Source organism: Hevea brasiliensis, chromosome 9 (genome assembly GCF_030052815.1).
Source record: "Hevea brasiliensis isolate MT/VB/25A 57/8 chromosome 9, ASM3005281v1, whole genome shotgun sequence".
Lineage (NCBI taxonomy): Eukaryota > Viridiplantae > Streptophyta > Magnoliopsida > Malpighiales > Euphorbiaceae > Hevea > Hevea brasiliensis.
This window is the reverse complement of record NC_079501.1, coordinates 70,629,149-70,641,151: the sequence shown is the minus strand read 5'-3', so window position 1 is coordinate 70,641,151 and position 12,003 is coordinate 70,629,149.

The following is a 12,003-nucleotide window of genomic DNA, read 5'->3' as shown; positions in this document are numbered from 1 at the left end:
CTTCCCTTCTCTAGTAGGGTATTTATAGGGTTTTGGGAGAGAGGTGTGATAGGGTTTGGAGTCTTAGGATGATAAAGTTTAGATGACTTAAACAACTACGATTGCAGAATTCGAATAAGACTGAGATATGGGTGAGGTGTTTCAACCAATAGAAAGACAGGAAAAAATGGAAGGCACCAATAGGAAGTGAGGAAGAGGTGTGGTAGGGTTTGGAGTCTTAAGGTGATAAAGTTTAGATGACTTAAATAACTACGATTGCAGAATTCGAATAAGACTGGGATATTGGTGAGGTGTTCCAACCAATAGAAAGAGAGGGAAAGGGGGTGACACCAATAGGAAGTGAGGAAGAGAGTGGGGCCAAGAAGGAGAGAGATATTTTGTTATTTTAATTTTTAGAAAATAATTAAATGGATCCCATTTAAAATTCCTAACTAGGCTTTCTTAGGCCCATAGAGCCAAATTAAACTTAATTAGATCCATTTAAGAACTGCCTATATTAAATTTAAACAAAATAAAATTTTATTTAAATTTAATTAAATTAATTTCCCTAAAACTTTATTATTATTTTTATTTTTCAAGATCATGCCACAAAATTAATAATTCAGCTCCATGCCTCCAATTACATCTTACAGTCATATAATTTTTCATCATCGGGTTTCCCAAGGCCTCAATGCACATACTCATCACAAAATAAGGGTCTACACATAGGTAGGTGCACAGCCTGTGTATCATCCTATGCAACTTTCGACAACTTGTAAAATTTCTTTTAATTTCTGTATATAAGTTGCCTTGCCTATGCACCATCCTGTGCAAACTTCGGCAACTTCAAATTCAACAAATTTTGAACTTTAATTTTTGGCAATTTTGAGCTTGAGCTTGAATTTCATTCTCTAAAGATGCATTGACTTCTAACTCATCAAAAACATCAATCAACCTGCAAAATAAGAACAAATTAACAAATTAAACTAAAAATTAAGTAATGTGAAGAACTAATTAAATAACTAATGAGATTAACTAATAAAAGAATAAAATAACTATAAAATCTAACATAAATGACTGCATGAAATGCATATATCAAGAGGACACGGAGAAGTTTGGTAATCAAACGACCATAGGGGAAACAAGTGGTCATATAACTAAGAGAAAATGCCATGGCATGGATCATAAGAATTGGGAGGTTTAGAGGATGCTTTTCAAGGAGACAAGTTATGAGAAACATATGTGGATAGGTTAGGTCAAACCTATGACCAACTCTAGGAATGATTTTTCTTACAATATGATGAACAACTTTAGGGATAGCCTTAAGTTGGGTAGTAGGTAAACAGACTGGTTCTCTTGTGTGATTACCTAGAGATAGTATGCTAGTTTGATCTACAGGTGAAAAAGATTCAATGACCCATTGGTGAGTGATAGTGACAATCTCATCAGAGTTTGGTATTGCTAAATACTCAGTAAGAGGAGTGATGTTAATCCTACGGTGATTTACATAAATAATAAGAGAGGGAGAATTATAAAGGTTTGCATAAAAATCTTGGATAAGATTATCATGTGTGGGTCTAGGAGTGGTAAGGAGTGAAGCCCAATTTTGGGCTATAAAACACTCGAGGAACCTATGCTGTGTGAAGTGAGACACAACTTTGGATCAATAGGGCAACCAGGGTGAACAAATTTTCTAGCAAATTGGGCATATTTTTTTAGAGTTCTTAGTTATGATAGGATACTCGAAGGCAAAAGAGGTTTGGTCTATTTGGTGTCCCTACTGGATTCTCCCTATAACGTTTGGTACTAACTCTCTTTTGACCACTGGTAAAAGGCTGTGGGGCAAGAGTAAGGATAGAAATAAGGGAATGGGGGTAGCATTACACATAAAGCAAACACAAAATTAGAAATAATCCCACCAATATTAAGGACAGCATAAAGATATTTCAAAGCCAATAACATCAGAAAGAACATCTCAACTTTTAGTAGTTTTAATCATCATAAAGAGACTACACCCACCAGATAGCTCATCACAATAAATATAGATTGTAACAGACTTTCAATATTCCTTAGATAAAATGCAATATGGATAAAGATAAATGCATCTCATTCAAAATTGAAAGCAATATAAGTTTCAAATTGAAAAATATGCAATAATTTAAAGAAAAACATCATAGTATAGGCCACTAAAAAGATCATTTGCCACCTTAAGGTCTTATCTTAAAAAAAAAAAAAAAAAAAACCAAGACATTTTGAAAAGCAGAATTTGGTATAAAAGTGTTACCTAAGGTTAAAGCAACTGGAAATATTGATGTGTAACTTGAAAAAGAAAATTCTAATACAATGATAAGGTCAAACAGCTAGAGATATGTAACAAATTAACACATTTGATAGTTATATCAAATATTAATACCCAAAAGATTAACTAAGCATAAGAAAATAATTTAAAGAACCAAACAGGGCTTAATTCATAAGGAATAACAAATTCAATACTAGGAAAAGAGTCAAATAGCTAGTAAGATTTCAATTAACAATGTATTTCACCCAACTGCTTGAAAAAATTAGGTTAAGCTTAAGACAAGTAATAGCCTACCCTGCAATTTCCACGAGCAAAAGTTCAATATAATCCATTTGATTTATGAATGAAAGGGTTAAAGATCATGCATATAACTTAAGAAATTATCAACATAGATAAAAATATGCCTAAGTAGAAATTATAAATCCATATGGGAAAAAGAGCATGTTTATACTAGACTCAACATTCTCTTATTAGTATGATGGAATCAATACAATGGCAAGAATTAAACAAGAGACTCAAAGCTAATTCATAGTAGAAATTAAACATTAATAATTACACTAGGTCACAATAGCACACTTGTACAAGACCCATATTAATTTTAACATATCATAGCAAAATTAAGAGATTTCACATAATGAAAATGAAAAAAAATAACAATACAACATAAAACCAAATGAGAATGGGCAGTAAAAACATTAATGCCATCTCCACCAACTAACAATGGTATAATAACAATCAATATCCCAAGAAGTAACAACAATCAAGTGGAAACAAGTTAAAATAAAAGAAATAACAAAGAAAATAAGGGAAATACATAAACAGAGTAAAGATATCCACTTACTTAAAAGAGGAAAAAATATAAGATAAGCACAACCCACAAACCACAATTGAAAAATCTAGCAGTTTTATGATTATTTTGCAAAGAATAAGATAAAAGAACATATTTATAACATATATCAAATAAGAAGCCAAATCAAAGAGAAACTTAAGAGAGAGAAAACAAATATCAAGAGAGAGGAAATTGTTGAAAATCCTCAAATACTCTTGAAATCCAAGTACATATAAGAAATTTAAGATCCAAAAAATTAAGATTTTGATGGGTTTTGGAAGAATTTTGGACGAAGAATGGAAAAAAGAAGAGTAGAAGTTTTGGGTAAGAAAAAAAGGTGGTAAAGAGAGAGTCACAACTGTCCAAAAAAAGAAATTTAGGGCTTATTTAAAAGAGGACTTCGACTGCTGGAAAGCACTACTTTGGTAGCTTAAGTAGGTATTGCCCAAAAGAAAGAAAAAAAAATGTTAAACTTTCAGTTATCAAAACCATGGCTTCTGAAATGCCTTTTGCCTAAACATGAGATTTTGTTTTTGAAAAGCTTAATTTTTAAATTAAAAAACCTTTCTTTCTTTTAATTTTTAATAAAACTACTTAATAATAATAAAAAATTGACAATATATTGGGGATAAATTCCAATATATATATATATATATATATATATATATATATATATAGAAATAACAACCAACCAATAATTTTAAGCTTCCTTAAAGATTTGAACCTTAATAAAAAAAGCCAGAAGAAATTAAAGTGATTTTAACTTTGAGAATATAAAAGAATTTTCAAAACATATTTATTAAGAAAGAAAAAAAATGAACCAAAAAAAAAATTCAAGAAAAAAAAAATCTTTCAATTAAACTTTCAAGGCATCAACAAAATTGAATTTAAGATCTAAAAGAAATTTTATAAAATTTTGTTAAAACAAATTTAAAAAGAAAATTTTAAGCATAAAGGCACACATAACACAAGGGAAAAGATTAAAAGGAACTATCACACAAGATAAAAGAAATAAGGACATTACATTGAATCAACAATAAATATACTATTATTTTTAAGAATTCATCAAACATTTCAAGCACAAAGGTAGAAAAGAAAAAAAATTGAACTTTATAGAGTCATTAAAACATGACAAAATCAAGCATCATGACCATCAAGTAATCCCAACTCTCTTTTAATAAAATTAAACCTACCCTTGCTCAAAGGTTTCGTAAATATATCAGCAATTTGGTTATTTGTATTCATAAATTCAAGAACAAAATCACCATTTAATATATGATCACATATGAAATGATGCCTAATATGAATATGCTTAGTCCTAGAATGTTGAATGGGGTTCTTTGTAAAATTGATTGCACTTGCGTTGTCACATTTTATAGGAATGTGGTCAAGAGACACCTTGAAGTCTCTTGATTGTTGCGTAATCCAAAAAACTTGACTACAATAAAGACCCACTGGCACATATTCGGCTTTGACAGTTAAAAGTGCAATCGAATTTTATTTCTTGCTAAGAAACTAGAGAATGTCATAGGAGTTAAAAAGTACTAGAGCTACTCTTCCTATCAAGGACGTTTTTGGAAAAGTCAACATCCTAATAGCAACATAAATTACATGATGTATTTTTAGGATATCATAGACCTAAATGTAATTTACCACTTAAATATTTAAGAATGCATTTTATAGCATGCAAATGAGACTCTTTGGGACATAATTGAAAGCATGCAAGCAATCATATGGAAAACATAATATCTGATCTACTAGCAGTGAGATGCAATAAGCTGTCGATCATACCTCTATAAAGCTTTTCATCAACCAAATTTTCTTTTTATCCTTGTCTAGCTTGGTGTTGGTACTCATTAGAGTTCTACTTGGCTTGCTACTCTCCATCCCACTTTTAATAACTTTAGAAAAATCTTTACAAAAACAATTATTAGTGGCACCAAATATAATATCATCAACATATATTTGAATTACAAGGATGTCATATTCATGATTTTTAGCAAAAAGACTTGATCAACTTTTCCTTTTGAAAAACCATTTTATATAAAAAAAAAATCTTAGCTTTTCATACCAAGCTTTAGGAGCTTGTTTCAAACCATATAGGTTTGGTCAATTTAAAAACATGATTTGGAAAATCATGATTTTCAAAACTGAGAGGTTGCTCAACGTAAACCTTCTCTTCAATAAAACCACTTAAGAAAGCACTTTTCACATCCATTTGAAAGAGTCTAAAATTCTTATATGATGTATATGCAAGCAATATTCTAATAGCCTCTAATCTAGCTACAGGGGTGAAAGTCTCATCATAGCAATTCTCTCTTCTTGGTTATAGCCTTTAGTTACCAACCTAGCTTTATTCCTAGTTATGTTGCCATCTTCATCTAGTTTATTTCCAAACACCCATTTGGTGCTTATGGTTAGATGGTCTTTAGGCCTAAGAACCAAGGTCCAAACCTTATTCCTTTCAAATTGGTAAGTTCTTCTTACATAGAAAGCACCCAACCTTCATCACTAATGGCCTCGTCAATAGACTTAGGTTCTATATGAGAAATGAATGTAATATTGTTACAAATGTTTCTAATAAAGGATCTAGTTGTTACCCCTTTTGATGTTTCACTAATGATTTGGTCCTTGGGATGATCCTTCTTGTAAGTCCATCCTTAAGCAAGTCTTATTGAACTCCTTAATATGGAAGTAGTTGCACTTGCTACACTTGTAAAGAAGCTTAAGCCTTCTATGCCAAGTCCAAAAGTCATCACTAATAGATACAAAACACTTGATATCTTTGTTAGACATAGCTTATTGTTGTGCAAAGTAATAAAGTGATAAGTAAAGTATTATCCTATGAGGATTGTGTTGAGTATCAAACTACATAGCAATTATAATTATCTAGACTATCAAATTCGTGACTGGTGATTAAATTAAAACTAACTATCACTAAAGGCAGATAAAACTAATTAAATAAATTGAATATCAATGAATTAAAACATTAGAGCTAAGGGTTCACACTTTAATCAATTATAGACCTAATCCAATTCATTTAATAAATGGGAAATTATCACTTTGAAGGAAATTAATCCTAAGTTATTTTAAGTCCTCTGTTAAGGCACTCAAGTTGTATTCTAATCAACTTAGACCCTAATTTCATGGCAATTAAATTAATTAAAACCCATTATGTTCCTGTGATCAATTATTAAATTCACATAGAACTCCAGCCTATCTTTAGACCAAGAATCCTAAGTTCAAAATCTTATTCCTTCTAATATTAATCTTCCCCTTTTAGTCCTTCTATTAATATATGAAAATCAATATTAAGTGGAGCTCAACACAAAGCATGCATTAAGAACAAAAAAGATTGAATCAAAGAACAAAATACCCAATTTTTTAAAATAGAATCAAATTAAATCCATAATTAAATTGAAAGTGCTGCATCCTTAACCCTAGAATAAAAGAAAGTACACACATATGGTGAGTTTTACAATCAAGTTTATAAAATAATAAAGAAAAGATATGAGAAGAAATAGAATGAAATAACTCAAATGGAGAATCACAGCCTTGGACTTTTGGAGTTTCAACTGGAAATCCTCTCTAATCATCTTGCATATTTGTTTCTCCTCTCACCTCCCTTAAAGGTAATATACTTTCTTAAATGTAAAAAGGTTCCTCCCTCAAATTCTGACTTATTTTATTTATATCTAGTATACAAACCCTTGTTTTAGAGTTTTAAAACTCTTAGAAGTCCTCATAGAATGAGTGATAAGGAAGAAAAGTTAGGCTAGAATTCCTATATGGAGTCACTACATGGCCCATTTAATTTTCCTTCTTTGCACGGGTCTGGGCAGTGTAATTTTTTGTTCCTCTTGCTCCTTTGATTTCCTTTAGACAGAATGTTACACGGGTCTCTACCAGTTGCATGAGTCAATTTTCATAGGTTATGCACCTCAGTAGTTTGTAGTACCATTTTACACAAGTAGTGTAGTGTGATTACATGCCTCGTGCAATTCCTTTTGTCTCCAAAACTCAACTTTCGGCCTTAGGTTCTCTTTTAAACACGTCCTTGGTTTTTGAGATTCATCAATACACTTGATATAATATAAAAATCAAATGATTAGATTGGATTAACAAGTGTTTTAATATATAATTAAAAATGTTTAAAACTATACTATTAACTAGCTAAATATGAATTTAGATTGCATGTGGAATTTGAGTTGTTATAAATGAAATTTGATTTTGAGGAAAAGTTTTTTCATGTTTGTAGCTTTTGTGAGATTTTCAAATGTATGTCTTCTTAAAAGAGTTCTTGAATGAATTTACAGTGTTTTTCACTTGAGGGAGTTAATGTTTGAGATTTGGTAAAATGAATAAGTTAATTTTTAGTGTTTACTCACTTATTAAGGTTTGAATGTTGCTTTGGATGAAATGTGTGATTTCTTGTGGTAAGTTTGGATGCATGTGATATCTTTAGTGACTTTTTTGTTAATGGAGTTTCTATGTATGTGTTTTTAAGGTTGGATCATATTTTAGAGCTTTGAGATGTGTTTTTTATTATTTTAGGGGTGAGGTTCTACAAATTTTCGACTTGGGAATTCTAAAAATTCCCAAGTTTAGCTACCAAAAACCATTATTTTAGTAGCTGAAGTGGCTACATTTTCTTTGGAGATTTCTAAGTTCAGCTGTTGAAATCTAAGATTTCGGTAGCCACAGTCGCTACGACCCAAATAGGGCCTTTATGGTTCACTACTTTTGGCAGAAGAAGTCCCATACTTCGGCAGCCTAAGTTGGTTCTACCAACCTATTTCCCTTTTGTTTCTAAGGCTCTAAAACTTGTTTTTATGATCCAAAGTCCCAAGAATAAGATGTTTAGCATGTATATAGAGTTTTTGAGCTCCGAATAACTCTTTAGGGTTCGATGTTTATAGAATCGAACTTGAGGGACTCCAAAAGCTAAGGATCCAAGGATAGCTACTGTTCGGGTCAGGTGATTGATAGGTTACAAGAGATGAGTAACACTAACCTAAGGAATAAAAACTTAAATAATTGAAATCATAATCATCTACATGCATTATTTCATTGCTTATTAGGATGTATGTATCTAGAACATAAATATGTTGCATTTTTGCATAATTACTGTTAATGCTAATGATGTTGGATGACCCACTAGTTTCTCCATGACACAGTTATGTTATATGTTTATAATCATGCATGATATGATATGAAGTGGTAAGACCAAGAGAGGCCTAAATAGCCCTTGGCTCACTGATATTAAAGAACAAGGAACAAGGAGCTTCTTTATGAGCCGGGCTGTCACACCTTATCCCTTATAAGGCATGACATGTTCTCACAGTATATCTAATAAATTACCAAACTACACCTATCGATAATCTGAATTACCAAACTACACCTATCGATAATCCATTAAATATACTACAAGGGATTTTAAAAAAAAAACATAACATTTTATTTTATTTTCGTTTTGCGGAAAACTGCATGGTGGTGGTGGTTAAAACTTTAACAAAACCCATATTTATAACCTGTTGAAATCATAAAGTAAACCAAGTAAAAGATTTTCCTCCAACCCATTTCACAAGCATAATAAATTTAATTACATATCAAGTAGACGTTCATTAGAGGAAATAAACTTATTATTTCAAAAGGTACATTTTGCATAAGTCTCTGAATGAAGTTTAAATATGTATAACTCAAAATGCTAGAGCAATGTAATGTTTTTCAATACAAACTGCTAAATGTTCGTACATCCATACATATAGGTACAAAATGCATCAAAAGGAATTACATGGGTATACCTAATATAAATACCCACAATCAATACAAAAGCTACTTCAAGTCTCTCACTCAGCAGCTTTCTCCTTTCTCTTATCTACGACAGCATAAATAAGCTATCGCTGAGTATATCACTCAGTGGTGCACAACTAATAACTTTAAAACTTAAGGTAAAACAAAACTTGTCAAAATACAAGAAATCATATATTTGCATAATCATGATAGCATCACAAAACTTTCTGAGTCCATAAGAATCATTTATTGAAATCATATTTCGAATGAGAAATCATACTTCACAAATCACAATTCACAAACATAAGTGTTGCCAACATCAACACATAATTTAGACCATAACACAAAATTTCACGAATAATACAGTATTATACACCATGACAAAGCAATCTTAACCTCACTAACCGTTATTAATAAGGGAAGGGCTAGTTAGCTAATGAGTACTCATCTAGTCTCACCTCACTAAATGTTATTAATGGGGGACATAATCATAATTAAATATCAAACAACAAGTAGTTGTTACTACTGGGGAGATCCGAAAGAGACTGTCATGCTAATTATGGTTTCAAAACAATTTTCAAAAGTTTCCCACTCAACAATCACATTTGCAAACCAATAAACACATTCAATTTATCATAAAATTCATATAGAGGTGGCAATACCCAAATTTCTCAAATGCAAGAGAAAAACTATATTTCATTCAAAGTAAACTCGTTCAAAGCAAACTCATTTAAATAAACTCATTCCAAACAATTTACAAGTTTAAGAACAAAGAAAATGGTTAGTTGTGCACAAACTTTCAATAATTCGCCTTTCTCATTACTTCTCTTTGTCTATCCCAACTTCGTTTTCTACTGAAAACACATAAGTAGAATGTTTTAATACTTATCTCAACTATTGCCAAAACTCATTTCATAAATGTCTAATGCCTCCCTATGTTAGATTGGCAATTTTTAAAGAGTTTTAAATTTTAGACATCTTGGTGTCTTAATTTTTGAACGAAATTTTCATATAGTTCCCATCATAATTTGGTGAGGTGTTCTTCATGTAAATTGTTCATATAGGTCTTAAATTTATTTTCCTTTTTGAATCACCTAATTTGGAGTTATGTAGCTCAAGTTATGACAAGAAAAGTAATTACTATTCATATGGGCTGATTTTGGCAGATTTGGTGACTTAACTTTGTCCAACAATTTGATTGAGTTAAGTTCATAATTTGGCCTTATGTTCTTCATATGAAATTTTCAACTATGTTTTAGGTTTCCATCAATTTAAGAATCACTCAAATTGAAGTTTTCTAGAGAAAGTTATGGCCATGCAAAAATTACTATTCACATGACTATTCTAGTTCTAGCATATTCATTGACTCAACTTTGCTCAACAATTTGGTTGGGTTAAGTTCATCATAATTTAGCTTCAAGTTCTCCATATGAAATGTTCTACTATGTTTTAAGTTTCCATCAGTTTGAGAATCACCTAAATTGGAGTTTTCTATAGAGATTTATGACTATACAAATTTTACTGTTTATATGATCAATTTGCAGATTTCCAGATTTTGGTAGATTTGGTGACTCAATTTTGCTTAGCAATTTGATTTGGTTAAGTTCATAATTTGGCCTTAAGTTCTTCATATGAAATGTTCTACTATGTTTTAGGTTTCCATCAGTTCAAGAATCACCTAAATTGGAGTTTTCTAGAGAGAGTTATGACTATGAAAATTTTACTATTTATATGGTCAATTTGCAGATTTTTAGATTTTAGCTGATTTAGTGACTCAACTTTGCTTAGCAATTTGATTGGGTTTAGTTCATAATTTGGCCTTTAAGTTCTTCATATGAAATATTCTACTATGTTTTAGGTTTCCATCGGTTCAGAAATCACCTAAATTAGAGTTTTCTAGAGAGAGTTATGACAATGCAAATTTTACTTTTCACATGATTCAAATTTTGCAGATTCAGAATTTCACTTCCAGATTCAAGGTTCATTTAAGGCAGTTCATGATTATTTTCTAGGCAGGGTATCCTCATAAAAATTCTAGCCCTATGTCTTAAGTTTCATTTCCAATTGGTTTCACACCAATTGGAGTTGTATAGCTCTACTTATGAGTTACCAAGCACACTGCACTCAGTGCGCATAAATTCTGCCTAAGGTTCAATTTTCATTTCTTCAATTACTTCCACTAACTAACTTCAATTCACATTTAATTCACCCCAAATGACCATAATTTAATATTAAACACATCAATGGCACTTCCTAGCACAAAAACCCCCCAAATTTTCAAATCCTTAGTTTGCAATTTTCCCGTCCCTATAACTCTATCAATTCCTTTCATCCTATTAATGTCAATTCTCATTCTAGAAACTTCAATGACCATAATTTGTCATTATAAATACTAATTACACTTCATACAATAAAAGTCCTAATTTTTCTATGAACCCTAATATTTCATAATTCAATTTATGCAAATCTCATGCAATCTCACTACCCCAATCATTCATACTACTTCAACTAAGCTTGATTTTATCATCAATTTCATTCATGTACATCAAACCCTAAGTTTTCCCCAAGTTGGCTAAACACCTTAGTTTATGTTCCATGCATGATTCTCATGCTTCCTCATGAAATTTTCCCATAATCAACCTTAATTTAAAGCTTGTATAACTAATCTTGCATGAAAAGAAACTTACCTCAATTGTCATCACCCCAATCTTCAATTTCTTCCAAATCTCTTGTTCTCCTTGCTTTTAATCTCTCAATCAAAGAATAATTTGAAGTTCTCTACCAATTAGATGAAAAGCCCATGGAGGAAAAGTAAGGAATTGAGTTTTAAGAATGGGTGTCAATGGAGAAAGAAGGAAGAAGAAGAAAGAAAGAAAGAGAGAGGGAGAGGGAAGGTGGGGCGGCCAAAATGGGAGACAGAAGAAGGCTTATTTCCTTTTTATATTTATCCTAATTTTTGATTTATTTAAATCATTTTAATTGAGTTGTCCAAAGCCCATTGGTCCTAAAATTTTAATTAGGTTAAAATGAAATTAAAATTCTAGGTTTTCATTTCTTTTATTTTCTTTTCACTTTATACTTGAATTCTTTTCCTAAAAAAAAA